The sequence below is a fragment of the Tenrec ecaudatus genome, chromosome 2, assembly GCF_050624435.1.
Source record: "Tenrec ecaudatus isolate mTenEca1 chromosome 2, mTenEca1.hap1, whole genome shotgun sequence".
Classification (NCBI taxonomy): Eukaryota; Metazoa; Chordata; class Mammalia; order Afrosoricida; family Tenrecidae; genus Tenrec; species Tenrec ecaudatus.
Genome location: NC_134531.1, coordinates 85497069 through 85515934, shown reverse-complemented (window position 1 = coordinate 85515934; position 18866 = coordinate 85497069). Strand labels below are relative to the sequence as shown.

At 40.8% G+C, this 18866-nt stretch overlaps 1 pseudogene; it reads left to right on the top strand.

Annotated features, from left to right (window-relative positions):
* The first annotated feature begins 2599 nt into the window (after positions 1–2599).
* On the top strand, positions 2600–2976 carry LOC142440885 (RING-box protein 2 pseudogene; annotated as a pseudogene).
* The last annotated feature ends 15890 nt before the right edge of the window (positions 2977–18866 follow it).

The window sequence follows — 18866 nt, the reverse complement described above, 5'->3', positions numbered from 1 at the left end:
GTGAAAAACAGTAGCAGAGAAACAGTGGTACCAGAACCACTTGATCAGAGCAAGAAGGTGGGATTCAGTCCCTATCCATGGGTATAGTGCACATGCAAACAAAATGAGGAAACTGAGCACCTTTACACGTGAGACTTTCTGGTGGAGTGTGATCCTTCCAGGTACTTGGAAAAACTAAGATTCCATCGAGCAAAAGAGCTGAACACCCACAGGTCTATCATACGGGAGGACAGAGATGTTTCTGGGAACTTATTAGTAGAGATAAAGAGTTTTGCAACACTTGAGCCAAGGGGTAGGGAGTATGCCTGCCAAGAATCTCTTCAATGGAAGATGTGTACCCTAATTTGTTCCTGATCCCGAATTATCATAAAACCCATAACGATAAAAATAGCTTGTGGGTTCTTTGGTCATTGCAATGGATTGTCCAACCCAGTAGAGAAGTAGAGAGGGTGGTTGGAAAGGTGACTGTTAAAAGAATTGTCAAAAAGTTATATTCAACTTCCACATCATTGGAATTTGCCTAAGATTTAAGGTTTTTATTCTTCCCCTTTGTGAAGTTAAACAGGGAGGTCTGGTGCAACAGTGCCATTTTTCACAGTTCACAAGTTGGCAGCTCAAACTCACCCAGAGGCTAGAGTCAGGAACATCGCTGCTATAAGGAATGCTAGTGGCAGAATGGTTCAGTACTTTGCTACTAAATGAAAGGTTGCTGGTTCTAACACATCAACCACTCCATAAGAGAGAGAGATATCAGTCTGCTTCTAGGAAGATGGAAACTATGTTGTTGGAAACTATGTTGGAAACTATGTTGTTGTTGACAAGTGCCATCAAAACTTGGAAACCATAAGATGTACTTCTATTCTGTCCTATAGGGTTGTCATGAGTCAGAGTCAACTCGATATGAATAGGTTTTAGTGCTGCTGTAAGAGAAATATCCCAAGGGGTGACATAAAAGAGATAAGATTTTTCTAGCAGTTTAGGAGGCTAGGAGTTTGACTTCATGCCACCAACTATGATGTTGTTGTTGTTGTTAGCTGCCATTGCGTCTAGTCGGACCTATAGTGACTATGGTAGTTACATAATCTCTTGTCAATTTGAAACTATTAAGAGTGAAGGGGTGGAGTTTTGCCTGTCAATCTGATCACAGCTTGATGACCTCATTTGGAGGCGCTAAGGAAATAAATAGCTCGCTGGAGGCAGGACACACACTCACTCCCTGCGAGACGTTCCTGTTGGCAAGACACATGGAACTACCCTGATGAAGCCACGTGGAGACCCACGCCAGCACTGAGATAAGTTGTTTCCACCGCCACTGGAGCCACAAGACTTTCCACCCACTGGCCTGTGATCGTCCTGCGTTCGATGCCATTATATGTGTGTGTCCATCTGAAAAGGGCTTTATGGACTAGTGTGGACTAATATTGGACTTATGGACTTGATCTGAACTGGACGGGGATATTTTCTTAAAGTACAGTTATTCTTTATTTAAAGCTCTTTCCTATACAGATATGACTGTTTATGATTTTGTTTCTCTAGTCTATCCAGACTATGTACAACTAAAAGCAACAATGACCAGTCCTGTGCCATCTTTACAATTGTTCTTATGCTTGAACCGACTGTTGCTGCCACTGTATCAAGCCATCTCATCAAGGGTCTTCCTATTTTTCACTACCCCTATACTTTTATCAAGCGTGATTCCTTCTCCAGAGACTGGTCTCTCCTGACATGTCAAAGCATGTTTGTCAGTCAATGATACCTTCAACTTTTTCACCAGCACCAAAATTCAAATGCATCGATTCTTCAGTCTCTTTATTTAGTATCCAACTTTCACATGTTTATGGGGGAATTGAAAATATGATGGCTTGGATCAGGTGCTCCTTAATCCTCAAAGTTACTGCGCTGCTTTTCAACACGCTAAAGAGTGTTGGCAGATTTACCAAATGCAAGTCGTCTTTTGATATCTTGGCGACTGCTTCCTTGAGCATCAACTGTGGATCCAAGCAAGACAGAATCCTTGACAACTTCAATCTTTTCTCCATTTATCATGCATGTTCCCTATTGGTTCCGTTGTGAAGGTTATGATCTTCTTTACATTGAGTTGTAATCCAAACTGAAGGCTGCAATCCTTGATCTTTATCAGCAAGTGCCTCAGATCCTGCTCACTATCAGCAAGCAAGAGTGAGATATGTCATCTGCAAATCACAGGTCGTTAATAAGCCTTTCTCCCATCCTGATGTCACATTCTTTTAAATATAATCCAGATTCCCTGATGATGGTGAAAAGATGTAAGCCTATTATACACCTTTCCTGATTTAAAAACATTAAAAGCATTCCCTTGCTCTGTTAACAAAACTACCTCTCAATCCATGTATAAGTTCTGCATGAGTACCATGAAAGTTCTGGAAATCCCATTCTTCTCAAGCCTAGCTAGTTATGATCCACCCAGTCGAATGCTCTGGCATAGTCTATTTTTATAAAAAGTAAAGGTCTTGCCGCGGCCCGCTGGGGGCGCTGTGTCCCGTCGAGCGGCCCCGTGGAGCCGCCATCACCGCCCTCCTCCCCAGGCCCACGTCTCCGCTCCCGGCGCCGCGCTGCCGCCATGGCCGATGTGGAAGACAGCTAGGAGCCCGGCGTCTTCTCCGCTCACTCCGGGGGCGGGGCGCAGGCCCTAAGGCGGGGACCGATAAGATGTTCTCCCTCAAGAAGTGGAACGCGGTGGCCTTGTGGAGCTGGGACGTCGAGTGCGATACGTGCGCCATCTGCAGGGTCCAGATGCCTGCCTTAGATGTCAAGCTGAAAACAAACAAGAGGACTGTGTTGTGGTCTGGGGAGAATGCAATCACTCCTTCCACAACTGTTGCATGTCCCTGTGGGTGAAACAGAACAAACGCTGTCCCCTCTGCCAGCAAGACTGGGTGGTCCAAAGAAGCGGCAAATGAGAGTGGAGGAAGTCGGTCTCAGTGCCCTGGTCTGAAGGCGTGGTGGACCTTGACATCAAGGCGCTGCTTAGGCTTGAGCACTCCTGGAAGTGGTTCCGGAAATGGGCTGGGACTCCTATGGCTCTCATTAACGGCGTGGTTTCTCATTTTGTCAAGTTTTATTTTACAGAAAGTCTCTGCAGTTAAGAAGATAATTTATTAAAGATGGTCTTTCCTACCTCGTGTTGTGCGTCACACACACACTGCTTAGAAGTGTTTTGGAAAAGGAGAGAACTACCGATTGAGTGCCCTTTTCAATTTACCTGCTGCTACCCAAGAGACTGTGGAAGCAGTGTCGTTCAGAGGACAGTTGTTTGCATGCTTATAGGTGATCAGTTAAAAAGAAAGAATAATAGTAACAAAACGTGGTTTGAAATTCAACTCTTATCTTTAATTTTTGTTCCTGATATTTATTTTTTGTTTGCGGAGAGAAGGTAATAGTGAAATCTTTACTATAAAGGTAACTTTAAGTTGGACGTATACCAATGAACCCAGGGTAGATAAATTTTAACTTGCAGGTACATGGGATTTTGATCACCTTTTAGATGGTGATATTCGTTAACTCAGCAATGAATATAGGAAAACCCTAGATCCGAATTCACTTTCCTGTTAAACCTTTCAGTGGTTATAGGCATACATGTTTTCCAATTCTGGCCAGATTATGTTACAATTTAACTGGGTTTTATGTGGAATGTCAATGAGGTGAAATGTTTCCCACTGTACTATTGTTTCAGAAAGTGTATTCTATCATATGATGTTTTAATAAATGATCTAGCCTCAAGGAAAAAAAAGTAAAGGTCTTTCTGGTATTCTCTGCATTTAGCCAAGATTCAAGCATCAGCAATGATATCTCTTGTTCCATGTTATCGTCTGAATTTGGCCTGAACAGTCCCTGTGAATGTACTGCTGCAACCAGTGTTGTAGGATCTGCAGCCAAATTTTACTTGCACAGGCTATCAATATGTTTCTATAGAAGACATCCCAGTCTTTCTCTCCAGAGCTGTTGGTGGCTTCCAACTGCCAACCAGGCAGATCACAGCCCAACATGTAACCATCATGCTACCAAGGCTCCTGTTGAGCATTTTCCCCAGATGACAGGTTTCTCGACCCAGTTTACCCACCAACAGAAATATAATCACTCTCTCTGAGATATGCATGCCTTCCTCCCCGATCTTGACTTGAATTTCCTATGGAGTTTTGCTCATCTCTCTTGTAGAAATGTCGATTGGTTTGGCACAGGGTGGTACTGCAGCAACGGAACGATCTTCTCCCCAGATCTAGAAGAGCTGACCTGGCCTAGCTACAGTGATGGCCCCTCTGTGGAGTGGTCTTTAGGATGGACATATAAAGAGGGGGATATGTGGTTCATAAGCACTAGGCGGGCTTTCTACCCAGTTACTTAGGAGACCAGATTGAAAGATCACATGACCTGAGAGCAGGATGACAGTGGACCCCACATTCCATTGGCGGGATTGCCACATAGATTTAGCCTCCTGTGAATCTGCTGTGAACATAATGCAGCCATGTGAATCGCCTTGCTCTCAGAGTATTGTAAAGTCAATTATGACAGCTGTAGTTAGGTTAAGATGTAATATATTATCATTTTATCTCCCTTTTGACCCACTAACGTTATTTCAGTTTTTAATATTTTCTGCTTTCTTTTCTATTGAAGCTTCTCTTTGTTTTATCGAGTCATTGTTGTTGGGGTGTTTGTCTGTCTTCTTGCTTGCCTCCTGTTTGTCTTTCATATGATTTTCTGCATATGAGATCCAGGATAGGTGCAGCTATAGAGACCAGAGCTTGATGGCAATTGGCTAGGGCATGACAGGGAAGAAAAAGGGCGCACGGGAAGTTAAGGACCCTGGGTACAAGAAGAAAAGGTTCTGAAACGTATCAGGGTTATGACGGCATGCATCTTAATGTGACTGACCGATTACATTTAGAGATCTGTGAAGTATGTGACCACAAACCTATTGTTTGCAAAAATAGATGAGGGCAGCCCCTGGACTGGGGGAAAATAGTAATGGAACAATGGATGAAGCACTAATTACTAAAACCTATACAATTCTATATCTCAATCAGAAAAATAAATAATCCAATTAAAGAGGGAGAAAAGGACATGAGCAAACAGTTTACCAACAAGGTATTCAAATGGCTTAAAAATATGCTCATGATCACTAGCAACACAGGAAATGCAAAAAGTCAAAACAACACTGACATCACTATACCCCAACTCATACCAACAAAACAACAAATACTGCAAAGGGTGTGGAGGGACTGGAACTCTTTTATACTGCTGGTGGGCTTGTAAACATATAGTCACTGTGGAAAGGGATACGGTGCTAACCTGAAATGACTAGGAACATAAATACCATGTGACTCAGCAATACCTTTCCTGGGTAAGTCAGAGATATAATGTGAACAGACATATACTCTCCCATGTTCAGTGAAGCACAGTTCACAATAGAATGAAGCTGGAAACAATCCAAATGCCCATCAGTAGAATAATGAATAAAGAAACTCTAGTACATACAAATAATGAAATTCTACACAACCCTGAAAGACAGTGATAAAACCACAAAACCCCTCATGACACGAATGGGCCTAGAAACCATTATCCTGAGTTGAGTTAGTCAAACACAGAAGAACGTATATTGTGTGTTACCAACATTATAGGGATAAACACCAAGACAAAGGTAACCATTTGTGCTCATGTCACATAATCTTCTAAGTCATGCTCGCAAGCAACGAGGTGGGGTGCTAGCCTACTGCTCATCATCCATACAGCACCCTCTTATGTGTACATCTCAAAATCTACTTCAACAGGGGAAGACTCACCTCAGCTGGAATCAGTTCCTCATGTTGAGGGGAGAGGGGGGAGATCAATTAGTTCTTGTCACATAATTTTGTTCTAAGATCACCGACCCTAACAGGCATTCTTATGAATGAGCCTTAATGGAAATTCAAATTCTGAAGTGAGGAGCGGTGTATCTGTCTTAGAGAAGGTGATTTTACTTCTGTTGGGGGTCAACCAAGTGCGGCAATTTGCCATTGATGAAAATGTGTAATACAGCTTACATAGACTCTCAAGGGAGAATGCACCCAGTATTGTGTTTCTACTTAGGTATTTCTTACCTAATTTCCTTGGCGACCCAGACTCAGTGCTACAGAAAACCAGGACTTCCGACTCCAGCCCTTCGAAGTGCAACATCCTTCACAGGCCACACCAGAGTCTCCAATGTGGAAACCCCACTAAGCAAAATGAATTTTCCTTTCAATTCACATGTAACATAATCAAGGAACTGAAATCCTCCCTTAGTGTGAGAAGAAGCAGGTGGCTATTATCCCACATTATGGATTTGGAGGTCATTGAATTTTGGTTCAGAGCTCTTGCTCTGAAAGTCCCCAATGAATGGCAACTTAAGACTATCAGATATTTACTATGTCCATGCTGCCTTGGCTTTTTATGAAATATCTTAGTATAGCAAACATGTAAATGAATGTTATTGACATTTTGCCTTATCTTTAATCCTCATTATTTGCATAGTGTCCAGACGCTTGCATTTTTTATTTATATGTCACCAGTATTTCAGTCTAAAATGTTGTCCTAAACACATATACTTTCTGTTTCTATTCAGCTTTTGAATTCTAAACCATTGATAAAATTAATGATAATAGCATTGGAATTGTCATATACCCTGTAGGGGTGATTTAGAATGTTCCCCAATAAAATTATAACGATGTCTTTAAAGTGGACCAGGACATATATAAACTATATGTTTTGTGAATGGATTCTGAGCTTGGATTTAATCGTAACCCTCATCTAAGAACAATTTGTTCTTATGACGTGATCCTCCTTGTGAACTCATGAAGAGATCACTGAAGATATGGATACTATAGAAAAGGCAGAGAAATCAAATGGTTTCTGGCTCTCAGAAAGAATCGTGTCTGGGGTCTTTAGGCTTGTCTTAAGACAAGCAACCATTTAAGTGCTGAGCCAGCCAAGTCAACATGGAATAAACACACCAGCTTGTGTGACCCAAATAATGTAATTAATAAAAACTAAGCCCAGAGGAGGGAATGGTATTAGAGTTTAAATTCAGAGAACCCAGTTTGCAGAAGGCTATGAATTACAGGAAAAACCCAAAATTCATTTGCAGGGTCCCCAAGTGGATTAAACCTCAGGAAAATCACCTCTGGCCATTGACCAGGGATGTGAGTAACTGTGTCACTCTGGGTAAACTAGGGAAACAAATCCACAGAAACTCATACGTATAAACGAGAGTTTTATATAAAGGCTGCTAAGTGTAGTTAAAAAAAGCATCCCAACCCAGTGCTGTCCAAGCCCATAAATCCAACATAAGCCCATATGTCCAACACAGATCTACAAAGTCCTCCTCCATCTCACAAAACACACACAATGATGCTGACTGCAGGAGGAAAGCCGAATCAGTGAATGTGTAAACATCTCAGCGCTGGCAGGGGTCTCCACTAGGCTGTTCCAGCACCCAGGGCTGCACCGGGGTAGGTCCATGCGGCTTCTCCTCAAGGATATCTTGCAGGAAGTGAGCCTTGACCACTACAGCCAGGAACTGGCTAAGGCAGCTGAACCTTGGTCCAACCATTGGAAAGCAAGAGACCTGAGAACTAGAAAGGCGAGGCTTACCAAGCCATTTATCTCTCCACCCTTCAATTAATCCCACATGGGTATATCTGCCAGGTTGACACAATAAACCTTAACTATCTCAATAGCCATGCTTTCATATAACGTGTATTGGAAATTGGACTAATTCAGATGTAATTAAGTTGAAATTTAACACCTTGTTATCTGTTCTACTTTTGACCCCTAAAAAGTTGGTCTAGTTTTTATTTTCTGGTTATTATTTTCTGTTTTTTTGGTTTGTTTTGTTTTTCACTATTCTTGGGTCGTATTTTTTGTTTTGTTTTTGCTCTTTGTTTTTGTATGTTTTTCTTTATATAATATGCAGGGTACATAAATCTACAGAGACAGTTCCTTGAGGTTATGGAACAGGGGGTTGTGGGACAGGGGATGGAAACCTTATAATAATGAGTAAAAGAAAGAAAAGATGTTCTAAAATTGATTGTGGGTATGATTGCACAACTCTTTTTAATATGTTTAAATTATCAAATTGTGTGATATGTAAGCTATATTTCATAAAAATTGTTCATGATTTTAAAATGCAGAAGAAAAAAACCAAAAACTGACAATAAAATAAATTAGGTAAAATGGAAAAAGATTCATGTCAGGTTTGTACCCTTTCACCTTATTTATTCAATATGCTGAGCAAATAATCTGGGATCATCAGAATTAGAGGAAAACTCATTAACAAACTTTAAAATGCAGATGATAAAAGCATTCTTGCTTTCCTATTTATCGAGGGCTGCTATTGCATAAATATTATAAGTGGATGACTTTAACAAACAGATTAATTTTTTCACAGGTAGAAGGCTAAAACAACAAATTCAGCGTGCTGGATTCAGGGGAAGAATGTTCGTGTGTGTGTGATTGTTAATTTTCATATCAATTTAAACCTGTGTGAAAGTAGCATGGAGTCCAGCCTATTAATCAGGACATAGCCTGATGGTGTCTCCTGGTGGGTATGGATGTTTTATTAGACAGACCCTGGAGGGAAATGAGCTCTCTTGCTCTTCACCTCCTATTTGACTAGATCTATGTCTCATATCTGGGGTTTTTGACTCCTGCAGCCTAATGAGCTTGCTGTTGGAACCGTGGCCTTATCTGGTGGCCCTTGGATCTACCTGACTGTGCACCCATTGGTCAGTGATCTCGCAGCTTCCCATTTCACCTTCCTGCTTCATCCACCATCTGCTGCATGAGTCTGAGAGTCTCCTGCTAGCATCTGCCCATGGACTTGAGTTGGACTGGGATTGGCTGTTTGTAAATATAAAATTCTTTCCTGATATAAAGTTCTTTCTTATACATAAGTGAATTTCACTGACTTTATTTTGCTGTAAAACTCAGCCTAACACCTCTAGAGACAAGTCTTTGTCACTTACGTTTCTACTTCATGACTCCTTGATAATTTCCATATCTATCTCATCTGTATGCTGTTTTCTACCTAATCAGCTTGGTTTATATGTGAAAGGTAATTGGTTTAAAGCATACCCTACACTGATATGATTTCATTAATATAGAAAAGAAAACCCTATTGTTCTTGGGTTGGCTCAGATTCATAGCACCTCGGTGTACAAAAGAATGAAACACTGACCAGTCTTATGCGCCATCTTCCTTAATCTTTGTTTGACGTTCGAGCCCATTATCGGAGCCACTGTACTAATTAATTTAATTGAATGTCTTCCTTGATTTATTTAATTTTTTGCTGGCTGTCTACCAAACATGACATCCTTCTCCAGAGACTGCTACCTCCTGATAACAAGTCCAAAGTAAGTGAGACAAACTTTATCATTCACACTTCTACAGAGCATTCTGTCTAATTTTCCCAACATAGAGTTTCTCATTCTTCCAACCATCCATTGTATATTCAATATTCTTCCCCAACATGGGAATCCCAATTCTTCACCTCTCTTCCTTAGCATAAATATGATATGAATGAAAATTGCATAGGTTGGGCCATTCTTCAGGTGACATCTTTGCTTTAGAATGCTTTAAAGAGGTCCTTTACAGCAAATTTTCCAAATGCAATATACAGTTTGAGTTCTTGACTGCTGCTTCCATGAGCATTTGGTTATGGATCAAAGTAAATGAAATCCTTGACAACTTCAATCTTTTCCCTATTTATCAGGATGCTGCTTATTGGTCCAGTGTGAGTACTCCTGATTTCTAAATGCTAAATTACAATACATGCTAAAAGCTGTAGTCTTTGAACTTCATCAGTAATTTCTTCAAGCCATTTTAACTTTCCCAAAACAAGATTATGTTTTCTGCACATTTTAGATTGTTAATAAGTCTTCCTACAATTCTGATCCCATATTCTTTTGCATAGAGTCCATTTTCTCAAAGAATTTGTTTAGGACAAAGACTGAGTAAGTATGCTAGCAAGATGCAAGCCCAAAGTGCACTTTTCCTGATTATAAGCCATCCAGTCTCTCCTTGTTATGTTCCAATGATTGGTCTTAGTCTAGGGACAGGTGTTGCATGAACATAATTAAGTGTTCTGGAATTTCCATTTTTATCAATATGGTATCCATCCCTTTTTAAGAAGTTCCCAGTCAAATGCTGCTGCATTGCCAATAAAACACAGGTAAATCAGTACTGTGTGGCATGCTCTGCCTACAGCCACGATCCATCTGAAACCAGGAATAATATTTCTTGTCACATATCTTCTTATTATTCTAGCTTAAACTTGTGGAAATTCCCAGCCTGTATCCTGCCATGCCTCTCTTTGGGCTCTTTTTAGCAAAATTTCCTTGCATTTGGTATTAATTTTTTTCAATAATTTCCAAATTCATTTGTATCACCTTTTTTTTGGAATGTGGACATTTATTCCAGTCAGTTGGGGAGAGGACTCTCTTCCAAATTTCTAGGTAAAGATTAATGAGTACTTCCAGTATAGTATCCTTTTGGGGGGGGAATTATTTTTAAAGATCATTCTATTGGGGGATCTTACAGCTCTTATAACAAGCTGTACATCAATTGTATCAATCATATTTGTACATATGTTGCCATCATTTTCTAAACATTTACATTCATTTTGAGTCCTTGGTATCAGCTCCTCTTTTTGCCTTCCTCCCTCATAACCCCTTGATAAATTATAAATTATTATTAATTTCATATCTTACACTGACCGCTGTCTCTTTCCCCCCATGGTTTCTTCCTCCCATCCTCTTTCCACCTTCCCCCCTACCCTCCTGGTATCGCTACTCCCATTCTATTTCTATGGGGTTCATCTGACCTGAATTCTATGTGCCTGAGCTTTTATCTATACCTGTATACATGGTCCAGCCTAGACACAGTGAAAGGCAGGATTGGGGTTATTATAGTGGGGGGCTGATGAAGCCTCAAGAAAGGTGAGGAAGCCTCACAAAACCAGAGGAATTTTGTGTGTTTCATCGGTGCTATACTGCACCCTGGTTGACTCATCCCTTCCTTGCGACCCTTCTGTGTGGGGATGTTGGATTGCCTAATGATGGGTTTTGGGTCTCCGTTCTGACCTCTCTCGTTCTCAATAATATTCATTTTTGTTTGTTTGTTTGTGGTCTTCTGATGCCTGCTACCGGATCCTGTTGACACTTCATGATAGTACAGGCTAGTGCACTTCTTTCATGTGGGCTTGCAACTTCTCTGCTAGATAGCCACTTGTTTAACTACAAGTCTCTAAGACCCAAATGCTATGACTTTTGATAGCTCTATAAATATCTATCAAGTCCAGAGTAGCCTAATTGTAGTGTTTAGCTCTGTAGCCTCTCTGCTGAGCTTCTTTCCCAGTGGTCTATTTTTCTATGATAGTGGTATATTAAAGTCACCTACAATGATTGCTGAGTCTGTGCTTTCTTTTTTTCATCTTTTGAATAGTTTGTTTGACAAATTTCATGGGTCTCTTGTTAGATATGCAGATATTTATTATGCTTTCTGGCTTCTGGTCTACTGATCCTTTGAGCATTATATAGTGTCCCTCCTTGTTATAGTGTGCACTTTGAGGTCAATTCTGTCTCTCTAGTTGTAGTGTGCACCTTGAGGTCAATTTTGTCAGAGATTAGGATCTTAATCCCTGATTTTTAAAAAGTTGTCTTTTGCCTGGTATGTTTTCTGCCAGTTTTTTTATTCTCAGTCTATTTCTGTCCACAAGTGTAAGATGTGTCCCTTGCAGGTAACAGGTTGATGGGCTATGTTTTCTGAGCCAGTCTGCTAACCTTTGCCTCTTATTGGGCAAGTTCATGCCATTGTCATTCAGAGTTATTATCTCCATCTGTTGATTCACAGCTGTTGATTCTCTTACCTTTTGTGTTGGGTGTTTCCCTATTTCCCTTCATATTAGTGTGCTGTGTTTTTGTCGAGGGAGCTTCCTTCTTGCCTTATTTTCCCTCTGGGACAAAGTTATCTTGGTAACTGTTTTCAATTCATTGACTTCTGGATGGACTTGTGTTTTTTGGCAGTCTCCTGCTTGTGCTTGGTGGATCTTGGTCCTCTGACCATAGTGAGTCAGCAAGGATTTTTGTAGGGTTGTGGGTTTTATGCATATTATTTGAGTTTTTCCTTGTCCAGGAAGACCCTTATCTCACTTTCTATCTTAATAGATAATTGCACATGGTACAGGATTCTTTGGCTTGCATTTTTTTCCTTTCAGCTTTCGGATGGTGTTATTCCACTCTCTCCTCCTCTTCATGGTATCTGCTGATAGGTCTGAGTATATTCTTATCTGGACACCATTTTATTTCACCACCTTTTTTTTTCTCTTGCTGCTCTTAAATTTCTCTCTTTTTCCTCAAAGTTGGATAAATTAACTATTATGTGTCTTGCTGAAGTCTTCCTGGGGTTTAATCTAATTGGTGCCCTTTCTGCTTCCTGTACTAGTGGCTGATTCTCATTCATTAAGATGGGGAAGTTTGCTTCCAGTAATTCCCTCACTAATTTAGCTCTTGGCTTCTTCATTGTGTCTTGTTCTCAAAGACCAATTATTCAAATATTGTACTTGTCATAGGGTCTGTCATTGAACTCAGATTTTCTTCTGCCTTTTTTATTATCTAGTTTGTGTGTGTTTCCTGTTTATTGAAGTCAGCCTGAATGTCCTCAAGGTCACAGGTGCCATTCTCTGCCTCTTCCTGTCTGTCAGTGAGGTCCTTGATCTTGTGTTTTGCTTCTGTTACCTCATCCACTAGTTCTTGTATTTCCCTTTGGTGCATGGACTTCATTCCCTCTATCATGGATTTTATCCCATCTATTGTGGACTTCATTTCCTCTATCATGGCATCCTTATTCTGCATTGCTTCCCTCATATCCTGGAGTACTCAAAACAGCATTCTGAAGCTATCTCTTTGTGGCATTCTTCTATGAGCATTGTTAGATTTATTACTTCCTCCACTGTTGTGTTTCATTTCTCTTGTTTTCTTGTTGAGAGAGTTGAAGTCTGTTGCTGTTTGTACATCATTTTGGAACTGGGCACCATATTTCTAGAGACCTTTCATATTTCTGAGCTCTTTCTCTGTGTGACTGGAAAGTGTGTTTTTGACGACTACCTGTAGGCTACTATGGTGGTGGGTCTAACTGCTATGTAGGCAGTGTGCCAGGGCGACTCAGTAGACACCGAAAGTGGGGGCCTTCGAGTTTGGTCTGAGGCAGGCAACTGTAGGTTTGCCACTAGCCGGGTTAGGGTAGGACTGCAGCGTGCAGGTACAGGCCTGCTTTGGGCTGTCTGGCCACAATTTGCAGCCTTTTTGAGACTCTCTGTGGAGCCCAGAACGGGTAGAGCCAGTTTTTGGCTTTGGCATTTAGCTTTCAGAACCTGTTTGTTTTTCCCATTTTGTTATGTTAAAGTCCTAGGCTGTGCTTGGAGATTAATGTATGCTAAAGGACTAAATTCTGGCTGTTTACATTGAAAGTTACACAAAGAATCACAGCTTGGAATTGAAAGCATTCTTTTGACTGTTTAATAAAGAAAATGTGCCCCCTTTTATAATGGACTTGTGAGGTGCCCTGATATTGAGGCTGTGCCTCACTGACCCCAGGGAAGGGGAACAGATTAGTGGAGTGGGTTTGCGGATGACTGGAACTGAATTCTCCCCTGACTGCACTCCTGCGTCACTCCTGCCAGTTGTGCTCTGGGGAACTGCATTCTGTCACAAGTAAATATCCCAGTGGCTATTCATACTGCAAATTACTATCTAATTATTTATCGTTACCCATGCTGGCAGGTGTGGAGCTGGGGAGAGGGGAAAGAGGGATGGCCTATGTAGTCACTCTGTTTCTAGACTGTAGCAGAGAGGAGAACTCTGGTGTGAGGTCTTGTGGCTAGTTCTCAAAGGCTCTCTATGAGCCTGGGATTATGACAACTTTTAAACAGCAGCCTGGGGAAATTACTGCTTGCTGCAGGTCTCATAATTTGGGCACAGTAAGGGATTGTGGATGCTGTCCTGCTGGACCTAACAAGGGTTTAGGAGAGCCTGTGGACAGATATAGTGAGCTTAGAGAGTTTCAGTGAGTTCTCAAGGTGCAAGATGGGTGAAAATCACAGGGTGATGTCTGTATCAGACCCTAGCACACTGAATTTATTTTTACCACCCAGCCTCCCAGTATTGGCCTCCTTACCTCTTTATTTCTGGTCTAGTAACATGAGTGCAGAGCGGGTGATTCTACCTGGACACCATCTTGACTCTGACCAGTTTTGTATCTTTGTGTTAAAACATCTCAATTGTGTTATGTCAATTCCTGGAGCCTTGATTTCCTCCAATGTCTTCAGTGCAACTGAACATCCTCCTGCAATGCTATTGGTTCTTAATCATATGCTATCTCTTGAAATGGCTACTGCACACCAGAATTAATATTCATGAAAGCAACAGGCAAATTAGGCTACATATTTGCTTTAGGCAAATCTGTTGCATGAGACCACTTTCAAATGTTACAGAGCAAGGCTATCCCTTTGAAGCCTAAGGTGGACCTGACCCAAGCCATAGTGCATTATTCTGGGTTAATAAGAGAAAGAAAGTCATAGACACTCAGAAGTGTATAAGGAAGAGCTTTATGTAAAAGCAATTGTATATTAAGAAAACATCCCAGTCTAATCCACATCAAGTCCTTAAGTCCGCTATTAGCCTATATGCCTGACGCCAGTCTATAATTTCCTCTTCAGATTCACACATCACATGTAATGATGTCAAATGAGGGAAGATCACAGGCCAATGGGTGGAATGTCTTGTGGATCCAGTGGTGGTAGAAGCATCTCACCTCCAGCTCCAGGGCTCTGGCTCCATCAGCATTGTTCCATCTGGCTTATCATCAGGAATGTCTCATAGCAAGTGTGTGTCACACCTCCAGGGAGGAAGACAGGAGCTTCCATAACCCTCAGGAGAAGGTCATGCCCACACAGAGGCCTCATTAACTGTGCCCTGATGGACAGGCTAGACTCCACCCCTTTTCAAATTGACAGATTATGTAACTGCCACACGTGGCATTTTCAGTCAGCTCCTATGCATGTGGAAGTTGGACATTGAAAAAGGAAGACAGAAAAAGAATTGATGCATCTGAACTATGGTGTTAGCAAAGAATATTGAAAATACCATGGACTGTCAAAAGAACAAACAGATCTTTCTTGGAAGAAGTACAGCCAGATTTCTCCTTAGAGTCAAGGATGGCAAGACTTTCTCTTATACTTTGGACAAATTATCAGAGCTACCTGTCCTGGGAGAAGGACAACATGCTTGGTTTGCTGCTACTCCACTTTACTGAGCAATAGGGGATGGGTTGACACAGTGACTTCAACAATACAGGAATGTCTGGCAATAAGAAAACTTATGAGTGTGTCTCAGATCAGGGCAATGTTTCCTTCTGTTATACATGAGGTTGCTACGAATCAGAACTGACTCAAGGGCAACTGACAAGACTGTAAGCAGTTTTCACTTCATGGTATTAATTTAATCGTTCTCATTTAACTTTTTGTTGTTGTCGCTTTTATTTTTCCAGAAAATCCCAAGTTAAAATCTTTCTTCCAAGTGTTTTTACAAAAACATATTTTTTCTAATATATAACAAAGCATACTGCCACTGAGATGGTGCTCATACATAGTAACCCTACAAAAAGGCTAAAACTGCTCCTGTGAGTTTCAGTGACTATAACTATTTATGGGAGTAGAGTCCTTTTTTTTTTTTTTTTTTGCAAAGTTCTTGGTGGTTTTGAACTGCCCACCTTGCAGATAACTGCCCACTGCTTACTCACTATGCAACCAGGACTCCTTGAACTAATATATGCTGACGAAAATATACCGGCAAGTTGTTTCCAGTTTACAAAATCCTCTTTTTACATGGTTCAGTGCAGTACGGATATGATCATTTTATTTATTTTAAGGAGCTGTGGGGAGTCCAGTTGTGTTGAAAGATCAGACCATGAAAAGTTACCTTTGTGTTTCTTCTATTAAACTGGTCTCTGTTAAGAACATTCACATTCATTCTCTACAACCAATGTAAATACAAACAAGATGTACTATTTTTGTTGTTTTCTACCAAACAATAATCATAAAGATTAAATAGGCATAGAGATATAATCTAGTTTTAATATTAAATATTAATAGTAGAGTTAACATTGAATTTAATTAACACCCTTAAAGCAAAGCAATGGAGCCCTGCCTGGTGGCATAATGTATATGAGCTGGCCTGCTAACCACAAGGTCAGTAGTTCAAACTCATCGGTTGCTCTGTGGGAGAAAGATAAGGCTTTCTACTCCAGTAAATATTCACAGCCCCGGCAACCCACAAGAGTGGTTCCTCTCTGTCCGTGGGGTTGTTATGAGTCAAAATTGACTCAATGGCAGTGAGGAAGCAAGGCCACATAGTTGACATATGTGCTTATTGTTCTCCCCCAAAAGCAAGTATTTTCAGTGATTTTTCTGTTTTAATTTCCCTAAATCAGCAGGGTAAGAGCTACCATATATAATTTAGTTTTAATTTCTCACTTTGAATACTTAAACAAATTGTCTTCTGTTAGATCAAGTCCAGCACTTTGAGTTTGATGTCTTCTAAGTTCAAAGTCACTAAATGTGAACCAAAATGTTTGGCTCCTCACCTCGTTTGTTATTAAATCTTCTCACTGAATAGTTGCACATGACATTTAGGCTGTGATTAAAACCAGGGTACAGTTATCAAAAAGGTTTCTTTGGGTCATTTATTCCTGTATGTCTCTCTCTAATATAAACCCACAAAGAACTTGGGAACTTCTTGCAACAGGATGAAATCAAGATTTTATGGCCCTCAAAGGTAATACTCCCCAAAGTAAATCTAACGGCACAGCTCCTCCTTTTTCACTTAAATCAAATATCCATTTTTCTGTCACGTAATAGAGAATTTATCACGAGAAAGAAACTCTCATAAAAGCTTAATTAGATGCTAGAAGAAAGAAACTGTAAGAAGGAATTACTTAAAGGGAAGGTAATATGAGCATAGTTAGACAAATAAGGTCCACCTGTGTGTTAAAATAGGATGTCCAATAGGATGTCCAATGTAAGTTATGCCAATGAAGAGTGGGAGACGTAGAGATGCGTGAAAAGAGCGAAGTCCTCGTGAGATTATGTGAAGAAAAGAACAATGTAAGGGGCCAATGAAAAGGTTTCTTTTAAGTTTCCCTTATTTTTTAAAGCACATTTTTGCTGTTGCTGTTGTTGTTGTTGTTGTTGCTGCTGCTGCGTTTGTTGGGTGCATCCTAGCAGACTCCTAGTGACCCTATGTAGCACAGATGAAACACCACCTAGTCCTGTGTTCCCTTTACAGTCATGTCTATGTCGTCCTCACAACCATTGCCCATTGTCACACACAGCCACTGTGTCAATCCTTCTCATCGATGGTCTTCTCTCTTCTCTAACACTCTTCTTTATCCAGCGAGCATCATGTTATTCGCAAGAGAGTGGCCCTTCCTCATGACATATCCAACAAAGAGAAGGTTGCCGTCAGATTTATGGTCCTTCTGGAAGTCCATGGTGTGCCAAATATTCTTTGCCAACACCTTAATCCAATGCATCAATTCTTCATCAATCTTCCTTATTAATTGCCCAGCTTCGGCACGCATATGAGGTACTGAAAGCACCATGACTTTGGTCAAGCTCACCTCAGTCCTCAATGCGACCTCTTTGCTTTCTCACACTGTAACAAGGTCTTTTGCAACAAATTTTCCCAATACAATAAAGAGTGCAATTCTTATTTTTTCAATACTTTTATTGGGGGTTCTTACATCTCTTATCACAATCTATACTTTCATCCAGTGTGTCAAGCACATTTGCACATATGCCACCATCATCATTTTCTTTTTTTTAAAATTTTTTTTGCCACCATCATCATTTTCAAAGCATTCTCTTCCCACTTGAGCCCCTGATATTCGCTCCCCATTTCTTCCCCTCCCTCCTCCACCCACCCTCCCTCATAAAATCCTTGATAAGTTATAGATTATTTTTTTCTATGTCTTACATCATCCTCCATCACCCCTCACCCACTTTTCCATTATTCGTCCCTGTGGGAGGGGGTTCTAGTTTGATCTTTGTGATCGGTTCCCCTTGTTTCTCCCCACCCTCCCTTAATCCTCTTGGTATCTCTACTCTCCTTGTTGGTCCTGAGGAGTTTATCTATCCTGGATTCCCTGTGTTTCAAGCTCTTATCTGTACCAGTGTGTATGCTCTGTCTAATATGACTTGTAAGGTAGAATTGAGGTCATGATAGTGGGGTGGAGGATGCACCAAAGAACTAGAGGAAAGTTGTGTGTTTCATTTGTGCTATACTGCACCCTGACTGGCTCATCTCTTCCCTGTGACCCCTCTGTGATGGAATGTCCAATTGTCTACAGATGGGCATTGGGGATCCACTCCATGCCCCCGCCCCTTTACCTTGGGTATGGTTTAATTCTGGGTCTTAGATGCCTGATATCTGATCCCATCAACATCTCATGATCACACAGGCTGGTGTGTTTCTTCCATGTGGGCTTTGTTGCTTCTGAGCTAGATGGCTGCTTGTTTCCCTTCAAGCCTTTAAGATCCCAGACCCTATATCTTTTGATAACAGGGTATCATCAGCTTTCTTCACCACATTTGCTTATACACCCATTTTTTCCCCAGCAATCGTGTCGGAATGGTGAGCATCACAGGATGCTGGATTGTTAGAACAAAGTGTTCTTGTGTTAAGGAGTACTTGAGTTGAGGCCCAATGTCCATCTACAACTTTAATTCTTAACATATAGATAGTTCTATTCCCCTCTCATTA